The 11,448-nt window shown below is 29.2% G+C and overlaps 1 long non-coding RNA gene across 1 annotated transcript; it reads left to right on the top strand.

The window, feature by feature from the left end:
- The first annotated feature begins 10,057 nt into the window (after window positions 1–10,057).
- On the top strand, window positions 10,058–10,708 carry LOC127115775 (uncharacterized). Its single transcript, XR_007800870.1, has 2 exons — window positions 10,058–10,238; window positions 10,318–10,708. It is a non-coding gene; the product is annotated as an uncharacterized LOC127115775 (long non-coding RNA).
- The last annotated feature ends 740 nt before the right edge of the window (window positions 10,709–11,448 follow it).

Below are 11,448 nucleotides of genomic sequence, written 5' to 3'. Positions count from 1 at the left end.
TAAGATGAAGTTGCTTTTGAGAATTCTCGTGTTCTTAATGCTATTTATAATAGAGTTGACAAAAATATTTTCAGAGTTATCATCATATGCAATTGTGCTAAAGATGCATGGGAAACACTAGAAGTTGCTCATATGGGTACCTCAAAAGTTCGTATGCCAAGACTTCAATTGTTACCACAAAATTTGATAATTTGAAGATGCGTGAGCATGAATCTATTTATGAATTCAATGTTTTCGTTAAAAAATATTTAATAACTCATTTGCTCTTGCTAAAAAGATCGAAAGAAAAATTCTCAGATCTATGCCTACACTACTATAGAAAGGCTCTTTCACTATAGTTTGTAAAGGGGTGTCATCACGATTGATCGACTTTGATAATGTAAGGTGATGTAGTATGTGGAAACTTTACCACCATGGGATGGAGACGGTAGTAAAATCTCAGTTGCGCGTTACATATCACCACAGTTGTAAAAAACAATCGTAGTAAAATGTGGAGGTCATAAGTTCGATACCCAATGTCAGTATTTGAGATTTTTTTAACATTTTACCATGATTAAAAGTTACAACTGTAGTGAAATACTTAGCATACAATATTTCACCACGATTATAACTAGTAACCGTTGTGATATGTATACTTGAGCTTATTATAACTTACGTCGAATGCTTATTTCACCAACTTGTCAATAAACATATTACCTTTCAATATAATCTAGAAACTAATAATATGACAAATTAAGTTATATTAGAATAACAAGTTACACTAATAATTTTTTTTTAGATTTCTACAATTCATTATTTGTATATCGCTCTTTGACTGTTAGAATTTGGTTTAATGCTTCTAGTTCGTCAACAATATATTAACTTTGGGGAATGAAGTAGTAAAAGAGGAAGTGTTGATTGATGAACTAGAAGCATTAAACCAAATTCTAACATTCAAAAAGCGAGACATGAATAATGGACTGAAGAAAACACTTAAAACATTGATTAGTGTAAGTTATTTTCTAACATAACTTAATTTTTCATATTATTATTTTCTTATTCAATTCGAAAGGTTATATATTAAATAAGAGTTTGTTAAAACATTTTCTAACATAACTTAATTTTTCATATTATTATTTTCTTATTCAATTCGAAAGGTTATATATTAAATAAGAGTTTGTTAAAACACTCAAATCACATAAGATATAATAAAATCATCTTCTAGAACAAGTCGAATGACAATATAATAGTTGTAATGTCCAAGTAATATATTATCAATATCATAAATAATAACATTAACATTAACATAGCTATACAAACACATCATACAATCCCAACAATTTTTATCAACATACCTAAGTAAATCATCAACCTACTTCAACAAAAAAATATGTAAATCAAATCATAAACATATGACCAAAAAAAATCATTTATGAACAAACAACACAGACAACAATTTTTATCTACAAAATTATAAACTAAACTTAACATAAATTTATCAAATATACCTTAACAATATTTATCAACATACCTAACAAAAATGTCAACATACTTAAATAAAAAATATGAAAAAAAAATTCATAAACTTATGAACAAAACAATATCATTTATCAACAAACAACACAAATAATATTATTTATCTATAAAATCATAAACTAATTTTAACATAAACACAACACATTTATAAAACATACCTCAACAACAACATTTATCAACATACCTAACAAAAACATCAATATACTTCAACAAAAAATATGTAAACTAAATCATAAATTTTTGAACAAAACAAAATCATTTCTAACAAACAGCACACACACTATCATTTATCTATAAAACTATAAATCAAATTTACCATAAATACAACACATTTATCAAACATGCCTCAACAAAAGCATACCTCAACAAAAAATTTACATACTTCATCTTACAACAATAAAAGAATGGAGTTTTTGAAAAGAAACTCTTTAGTACGTACCTTTACTTGAAAAGATTTATGAAAACAAATAGACGAGCTTGTTTATTTCGTGACACCTTCCCTTGATTCATACTAGTTTGAGAAGTTATGTTGGATTTTTATGAAGTTGGGGTGGAGTTTTGAGAGATTGGGACAAGACAGGAGAAGTTAGGGTTTCACACTTACAATAGTTTGTTCTGAAGTGAATAAAGTTAGCTTTTATAGGTATATTATTTCACAATGGTTGATAAAACTAAATGTGGTGATATGTCCTGATATTTCACTACGATTGTTAATTTCGACCGTGGTGAATAGTTTTTAATTTTTATTTAAAATTAGAAATAAAGGGAACACACCATTTTATTAATAATAAAACAGAAAAAATGAAAGTGTTAGGTTTCGAAATGTATCACTCTTAACATATCACAATGGTTGTTAATTGAGATCATGGTTATATGTAATTTAAAAGTTAAAAAGAAGGTACCTAATGAGCATATATTACCTTGGTTGGTTCTGTGATCATAGTAAGATATTGTTATAGAAGTTGATCTTGTAGTAGTGCTAAGAGATTTGACATGAAGGTTACATCCATTGTGGAAACTCAAAATATCTCCATAATAAAAATTGATGAATTTATTGGGTCGTTGTCAATTTTGAGATGGCTATTGATGACAAATCCTAGAGAGAGAGAAAAAAGTAAATGGGTAGCATTTAAAGTGGATTATGTTGATTGTGAAGACTCTATAGCCCATAAAACTGATGATAACTTGAATAAATCTATTTTTATACTCGTTGTTAATTTTAGAAATATTATGAGAAAACATTAGGAGATTTCAGAATAATGTATCTTCAAATGTCAAAGACAGTCATTAACTGAGTCCATAAGATGGTAACTTTCAGCGTCAAGGAAAAGATGGGTAAAGACAAAACACCAGCAATCACAACAACCCTAAAGGAATCCAATGTCGTGAATGAGAAGGATTTAGGAATATCCAAGTTGAATGTCCAAATTAATAAAAACAGAGAAAAAGCTAAAATGTTTCCTTCTCAGATGATGAGTCTGATGAAGAAAGCGAGTTTGATCAAACAAATAATGTTGTAACTCTTACTACTCCTTTAAATGAAATTTCTAATATTGAGTTACCTAATATTAATGTATTTCCTAATGATAATGGGAATGAAAGTGATGAAGATGAGCTATCAGACAATGTCCTTGCTGAAGCATATAAAACTCTTTATTTAATTTGGACTGAAGAGTCTCAAGTGATTGACAAGCAAAAGGAAAAATAATTGAAGCTCTTCTTTATGACAATATTTGACTCATGCTCACTGTTACTAAGTTTAAGCAAGAAGTTGAGCGTCTCAATTTTGAACTTGAAGGAATGGCCAAATCTGCGCGCATGCTAAATATCGAAGCTGATAAACATGATGGAATTTTGAGTATGGAAAACCTACAAAGAATACGAAGGGACTTGGATATACTGGAAGATCATCATCCCTAAATATTGTGTTTGTTCCTCCTACTCATAAAGAAGGCACCAATATGTTTGGCATAATTTCACAAAAATCTACCATACATTATTGCCATCATACTAACACCATTATTATACCTCACTAGGTTTATCATTAATTTGTCCTATATGGTCATATTCGTTGATTCTGCTTTGCATCATAAGCAACTATATCCTCAGTGGAATGTAAAGTCTGACAGACAACCTCAAGAACTCTAGCTTGACAACCCAAACCTTCTAGTTTCGATTGCTTTCACCTTCCTTGGAGTTTCATCCCGTGAATATTTGTACTTTAATAGAGGATGTTTAAGAAATATTATGGATCTATAAGCATACAATTATGATATCTATAACAAACTTTTTTTTTATGATAACAACATTGTTATATGAATTCCTCATCTGAAGTAGTGATTAAGTCTATCTAGTTTTGATGATGACAACATTATGAGGTAAAGTTATAATCTGATGTGGTGATCAAGTTACGGTGCTTGGAGATAAGATATCAAAGCCTGTCTTTGGAGGACAACACCTAATGTCAAGCATCTTTCGACGGAGTCAGTGAAGATCTCAAATCAAGCAGAGTGTTTGATAATGATGCTCATCCTGAAGCTTTATCTTAATTATCATCATATAGAAGTGAAGACCAAGTCCCATATGAAGTGCTAAAATAATGGAGAATCTAGCAAATGATCATAAATCTTCAAAGTTATGAATGAAAGGAAGAGTGAAAGCTCATTGTTTCTAGGTCGAGTAAAGGTATAATATTAGTTCATGAATTTACTAAGGAAAATCTCACACATACTTTTGAATGATCGTAAAGGCTCTCTTATTTTATTATATCAACTAGAACATGTTTTTATCCCTAGCTAATGGGTTAAAGACTCTTTTTAATAAATTAGAAGGGTTTTTATCTTGGTATAATCGACTAGAGACTCTTTTTAATCGATTAATAGGTCTTTAAATCGATAAGTAATGGGGCTTTCGAAAACCCTACTTTTTTGTAATACATAATTGATTATCCTTGTGGCATAATCGATTATGAGGCTTAAAAAGCCCATGGATTCTTTCCATAGTTGAGCAATCTTTTGTCTCATAAATAGAGGACTCATTTCTCCTTTTTTACACAGTAGCAAAAATTATTTCTAATCTCTCTCTCTCTCTCTCTCTCTCTCTCTCTCTCTCTCTCTCTCTCTCTCTCTCTCTCTCTCTCTCTCTCTCTCTCTATATATATATATATATATATATATATATATATATATATATATATATATATATATATATATATATATTATATATATATATATATATATATATATATATATATATATATATATATATATATATATATATATATATCGTCACTTTTGTCTTAGTGCTTTTAAGAGCAGATCTTTTATTTGTAAGGTGTTTGGGTCTGATGTAAGGGCATTACAATAATATATCATTGGGATAATGTTGTCTTGGTTGTGAGTAATAAGTGTTAAAACTATGTAAAATTCATAAACCCTTATTAAATTCTTTTGCAAGTAATTAATGAACAAACCTTTAATATATCAGGAAAATATGATAAAAAGCTCGTATGAGTTTTTAACGGAGTATTTATCAAGAACATGGCCTCTATATGCCAGAAAAGGGCAACAAAAGGATGTGCAAAAGCCAAGCAACCTCAACCAGGTATCAAATCTTGCTAGCAGACGCGCTGAGTGATTTATGGTGGTTGAGAAAGCTTTAAGGCTAAGATACTTCATGGCAAAGAAAGGGCTTTCTCACTAAGCGAGCTTGAGATGAATTGAGTAGGGTTAAGATGGCTAAGACCACGTGAAGGATGAACTGTCATTTCTTAATTGGGAAGATTGTAGGCATGTTAAGCGAGATTTGAACCTCGCCTAGCCAATTTTAAAGCTCTTATTTGGTTCTTAAGGTGAAATTGGTAAAACCTTTGTTTGGTTGGGACGTCTTTATAGGTAAAACTCCTGCTTGGTTTGTAAGTTTAGCTTGGTGGTAAAAGCTCTCATTGGTTCAAGAATGTCCTGGTGGTAAAAATCAGTGTTTGGTTGGGAAGTTATCCATTCTAAAACTTTAGTCATTTTGTAAGGAGGTTCATAGGAAAAACATATACAAAACTCACATCATAATGGAAATTCCCAAGAAGGAGTTCTTGGGGAGAGGAGTAGGCAAAATCATTAGTCCAAACTTTTAGAAATCTATGGTGCATATTTCTCTTACCTTATCTTTGTACATTTCATTCATTTAATTCTATTGCATTTCCTTATCCTTAATTTATCTTATATTGTTGCTTATTTCTTATTTATTTTACAAACATGTTTTAAACTTTGATTTTGTCAAATATTTTATTTGGAAATTGTTTTTTAAACCTACACAATTCACCCCCTTTCTTGAGTTTGGAGTCACGTGTCCAACACACATGATTAGGAAAGAAACTATCTAAAGAATATCAAACCCCATTTCAAAAGTTATGTTACATTTGGTGATAAAGCTAAAGGAGGAATGACTGAATATGTTCAGTTGAACTATCCCAGTATTCCTTGTCTTAATGATATGTTAAGCATTAAGTTCAATAGTAAAGAATGATCTAAACTACCTAATAATGTGACTAATCTCTTCAACATCAATCAACTATGTGATTGAGATTTAAACGTTAAATTCAACAATGAAGAATGTTCTATTATAGATAAACAACATACTCAACTCATGAATGGGTTTAGATCTATTAAAAATTGTTACATGTTCTCACCCTCTAATGTGAATCAACCTCAATCCTATATAATATCTAAAGTTTGAGAAACTAAATTGTGGACCATGAATCATGGAGACATTAATCTTCTAAGTACAAGAAACATTTCTACTAGAAAATTGATTATTGGCATATCCGATTTCAAGATCGAAGAAGGTAAAAGTTGTGGTGACTATCAGGTTGTGAAGCAAACCTAAGATGTCACATAGCAAGGTTCAACATCTTACCGCTACTCATGTTCTTAAATTACTTCAAATGGAGTTTATGGTACTTATGCAAGTTGAGAATTGTTGGACATGTAACTTCATACACAATATGTGGGGGGGGGGGGGGGGGGGTGAACTTTGCGTTTCAGAAAAATTTAAGTTTAAAAAGCTTTTTGGATAATTTTTCAGAGATTAAAGACATTTTAGAAAAGATTTAGAAATAAGAAACAAAAATAAATTAAAATGCATAAAGTAAAGAGTTAAGGGATAGAGAGATAACACCAAATGTTATAGAGGTTCAGTCAAAAACTAAATACCTAATCCTTTCCCCAAGATTTATTCTTGAGAGTATCCAATAATTCTTAAGAGTTTTTAGTAGATTGGACTCTTGAACTCCCTTCTACAAGAAAAATGAAAGTTTAAGGCTAACTTCCAACCAAACAGCAACATGGAGATAAGTAGTAAGTCTTCCTTCCAAACGAAGGATTGGACCAGTTAGTCTTCTTTCCAAACAGAAACTTGGAGCAGTTAGTCTTCAAGATTCAAACCAAGATTTTACATTGGATGATCTTGAATCTGGGAGAGCTTTTAACACCTGGTTGAACTCACGAACCAATCCATGGATTTATACCGGGCTGACCGAGGACTTGTGAGAGTTTAATACCGGGATAACCAAGAACCCATGAGATTTTAACATTGGGTTAATCTCGAACTGATGAATGCTTTCAAATGGGCTAAGCCCTCGAGCTGATCCGTGACCTAGTAACCAAATCCCAAAAACTAAGATTTCATCGGGTTTAGCTTTGAATCCAAACAATCCTTAAATGGATAAATTATTCAACCGAGGTAAAAACAAGTTCCCTTAATGAATTTATAATACTACCCTTCTAGAATTACAAACGCCTTACTAAAAAAACAACTTTCTCGAATGTGCTACGTCTAAAGTAAAAAAACATATTTTAGAGAGAGAGTGAGGAGTGGGGTATGAGAATTTCACATTTATGGATGTCAATATATGTGAGAAGTGACCTTTGTTTATAGGCTAGAGGTAGGCGCAGAATACACCAATCAATTGGTAGGCCTAAAAACAATTGTTTGGTAAGTTTAAAAAGAAAGAAAATATATATAGCCATTACCATTCATTAAGATGATGTCCTAAATGTTTGTTGAATATTTTTCCACTAACCCAATCGATTGGGTGAAGTGCCAATCGATTGGTAAGAACAAAAAACTGCATAAAACTTTTCTGAAAGCTCTAAAATCATATGGCACGACCCTAAGACATTTTTTAGAAATATTTTATTGAGAAAAATATGCCTAAAATTTATTTGTGTGTGTGTGTGTGTCATTAGCCGTATAACTTAAGTTTTTACAATATTAATCATTCAAAGTCATCTGGGGAACCTTTCACACACTTCAAGTTTTGTCAGACACTTCACTCTTGTAGACACTTGCTTGAGCTTTACTTTAATATGAGGTTTGACTTATATTCCATTTAGGTGTCATCACCATAGAGTCAAGTTCATCAAACTCTATTACTTTGGTTGCATCTTATCTATCTTCTACAATACTTAAGGGATTTCATATGATTTTTTTGCTCGCATCATACCTCATTGAAATCCCAGTGTCAATGATGATCAAATATAAGTGATATCCCATGAAGACGAAGATTCTACTCTCACAAGTCAAAATGTTGCGCAAGACGTTCTAGACAACAAAGAGAACAACTTGCAACATGATGAGAATGAGAATATTACTAGAAGCAAAATTATGTTTTCTTTTCAAACATAGAAGTTGAGTATATTGTCTGGACGGGAAAGGCTGAAGATAGAAAAATAACTCATGTTGCTTGTTTCTTTCTAGGGAACAATATGTTCTCTTAGTTAGGTAAAAATCAAAACTGCATCTCCTTTCAAACTATAGAAGAAAAGTATATTGTTTGTTGGAAGTAGTTGTACTCAACTGTTTTGGGTGAAACAAATACTTAAAGAATATAATGTGACACATAATGTGATGACATTATATTTGTGAAAACCTGAGTGTTATTAATATCTCTAAAAATGATGTTCAACAAAAAAAATAAAGCATATTGATTTTCGTCATCATTTTCTTAAGAAATTAGTTAAAGATAACAAGAACACCCTTGAACATATTCGGACGGACAAATGCATTATCAGCTTATAGTAATTATTGAAAGTGTAGATAGATATTTTTTCTTGGGCCTATTGAAACTTTTATTAGCCCAAATTTTTTAATAATGATGTCACGAAAATTTTACCTTATACCCCTACATTTATCCTTATACCCCTATATTTTATAAAAAATACCAATTTTATCCTTATATATTTTTAAATAATTTATTATTTTATTATTTAAATATTTTTTAAATTTTACTTAAATACCGGAAGACTTTGTAAAAGAATTTCGGTAGTCATTTTTCACGTATTTTTTAAACTTTTTTTTATGTACCAGAAGACTTTACAAAAGAGTTCCAGTACACAAAAATTGACTACCAGAACTTTTTTACAAAGTCTTCCGGTATACAAAAAAAAAAGTAAAAAAATGTTTGAAAAATGAGTACCGGAACTCTTTTGCAAAGTCTTCCGGTTCACAAAAATTGACTACCGGAACTCTTTTGCAAAGTCTTCCGATACACACAAAAATGTTAAAAAAATATTTGAAAATGACTACCGGAACTCTTTTGTAAAGTCTTCCGGTACATAAAATTTGACTACCGGAACTCTTTTGTAAAGTCTTCCGGTACACACAAAAAAATGTTAAAAAAATATTTGAAAAATGACTACCAGAACTCTTTTGTAAAGTCTTCCGGTACACAAAAATTGACTACCGGAACTCTTTTGCAAAGTCTTCCGGTACATAAAAAAATATTAAAAAAATACTTGAAAAATGACTACCGAAACTCTTTTGCAAAGTCTTCCGATACACAAAAATAAAATTTTAAAAATATTTTAAAAAATAAAATAATAAATTAATTAAAAATATATAAGGATAAAATTGGTATTTTTTATAAAATGTAGGGGTGGAAGGATAAATGTAGGGGTATAGGTAAAACTTTCAATTCAGAGAAAAGTTACTATGTTTAAATTTTAAAAGAAAAGGCCACATTTTTTAGTTTTCACTTCTGTGCTTTAAAGAAATCTCAGACATTTTATATTTATTCATTTAAAACATATTTATTTTATTTCAAATTATAATAAATTATAAAAGATAAAAATAATTTTTAATTTAAATAATAAAGATAAAAGTAAAATTAAAATTAAAAATCATAAACTCAAAAACTACTTTAAAAAAAACTAATGAAAAAAGCTACAAATTACAAATTAAAAAATAGGTATCAAATAGAAAAGGTAAAAGGTAGAAGTTACTTTTTGGTCTTTAAGAGACATTCACTTAATAAAGAAAAGAATGCAATTAAATGCACTAAAACGTCCAAACCCAGATTTTCACTTTCGCCCATTGGTTGGTTTCTTCCATTTTTTAAATCATATTTTGGTCAAAAATGTGACATTTAGAGTTTTTTTTAAGTGTGGTACATTAGGAATAAATTTTTAAGACAATGACACTATAAATACAAAGTCTAATACTTATCATTTAAAATAACATAATTTACATTAAATATTTATTTTTCTATTCTAGAAAGTAATATTTAAAATATTTCACATTAAATTGTATATGCTTTAGACCTTTATCCTAGTCTTAATGGTTTTCATTATAAATACCAACATCACCATTGGAATAAAAAAAACAACAAAAAAACTTGCAAATGTCACAGTCTTTTTGTTTCTTTGCCGTCTTGGTTTTAGTTCTTGCAGGTAATAATAATCTTTTCCCAATTATCCATGTTATTAAATTATAAATCTAATTAATTTTTCTCATTTTTCTCAACCACAGTTCAAATCATAGAGATAGAATGTGGTGAATGCTCACAAATAATGGGTAAATGTGGTGAAGCAGAAGATTGTACTACTCGGTGTAGTTTTTATGCAAGTGGTGTTCATGTTTTGAAAGCATCATGCTCATTCTTAAATTTATGCACTTGTACATTCGATCGACCACTACCAAAACTAGCAGCACCTCCTTGCCTTATTGGGTTGGGAGTTTGCAGTAATGAACATAATTATGAATGGTGCCAAAAAGAGTGTCTAAGTAAATATCCTAAGTCGGGTATTGGGGCATGTGTACAAGAATTTGGTCAGAATATTTGTGTTTGTGTGTATAATAGTTGAGTTTGTACTTAATTGAAATAAATACAATAAAATATAATTTTTTCATCTCTAAAAAATATTTTAATTTTAGATAAATCATTTTTTTACTTAATTATTCAAATAACTACAATTACCTAGCTTTTATTGTCATTATAATCAGAATTTCACCTATTTAAGGTTAAGTAGATGTCGGGATACAAACCCTATAAATTTTCAGTTGTTAAAAAAACACTAAATATAATTGTTGAAAGTAAAAACTAATATTTTTTCTTATTATTTAGTCTAAAAATTTATTGTTATTGTTTTTCAGTGTTTGGTATTAATATTATTATAATATTTCATATAAATTTAATTGTTAAAAGATTTCATAAGTGTATTTTTTTTATGTTGGTCAAAAATTTACTTTAAAAGCTGGCGGAGAGTGCTAAAGTATATAAGTTTAAAAAGGTTAGTAATATTCATGTAAAAATAAGATTATTAAAACTAAGTTTTTGACTATTATTTGGACTTAAAAATAAATTTTAGAATATTTTTAAGTCAAAATAACTATGCTAAAAATGTTTATCTCTCTAAAAAATATTATTACGTTGTTGAAATGATTAAGTATAATTATTTTTTAGTGTTATTATATTAAGTAAAATGTTTAGCAAAAGAAATAGTTTATTTACATATCTTTCTAAAACTAATTCCTATGATTTTTAATATTTTTTAAAATTAGAATTCTAAAAGTTATTCTAAACAAAGTGATGATTTTTTTAATAAAATAGTTATGAAAGGTTTCTTGTATATTCAATGCGATAAAATTATAATAGTTTTG

This window comes from Lathyrus oleraceus, chromosome 1, assembly GCF_024323335.1.
Source record: "Lathyrus oleraceus cultivar Zhongwan6 chromosome 1, CAAS_Psat_ZW6_1.0, whole genome shotgun sequence".
Taxonomy (NCBI): Eukaryota; Viridiplantae; Streptophyta; class Magnoliopsida; order Fabales; family Fabaceae; genus Lathyrus; species Lathyrus oleraceus.
This window is presented reverse-complemented; position numbering and strand designations above follow the sequence as displayed.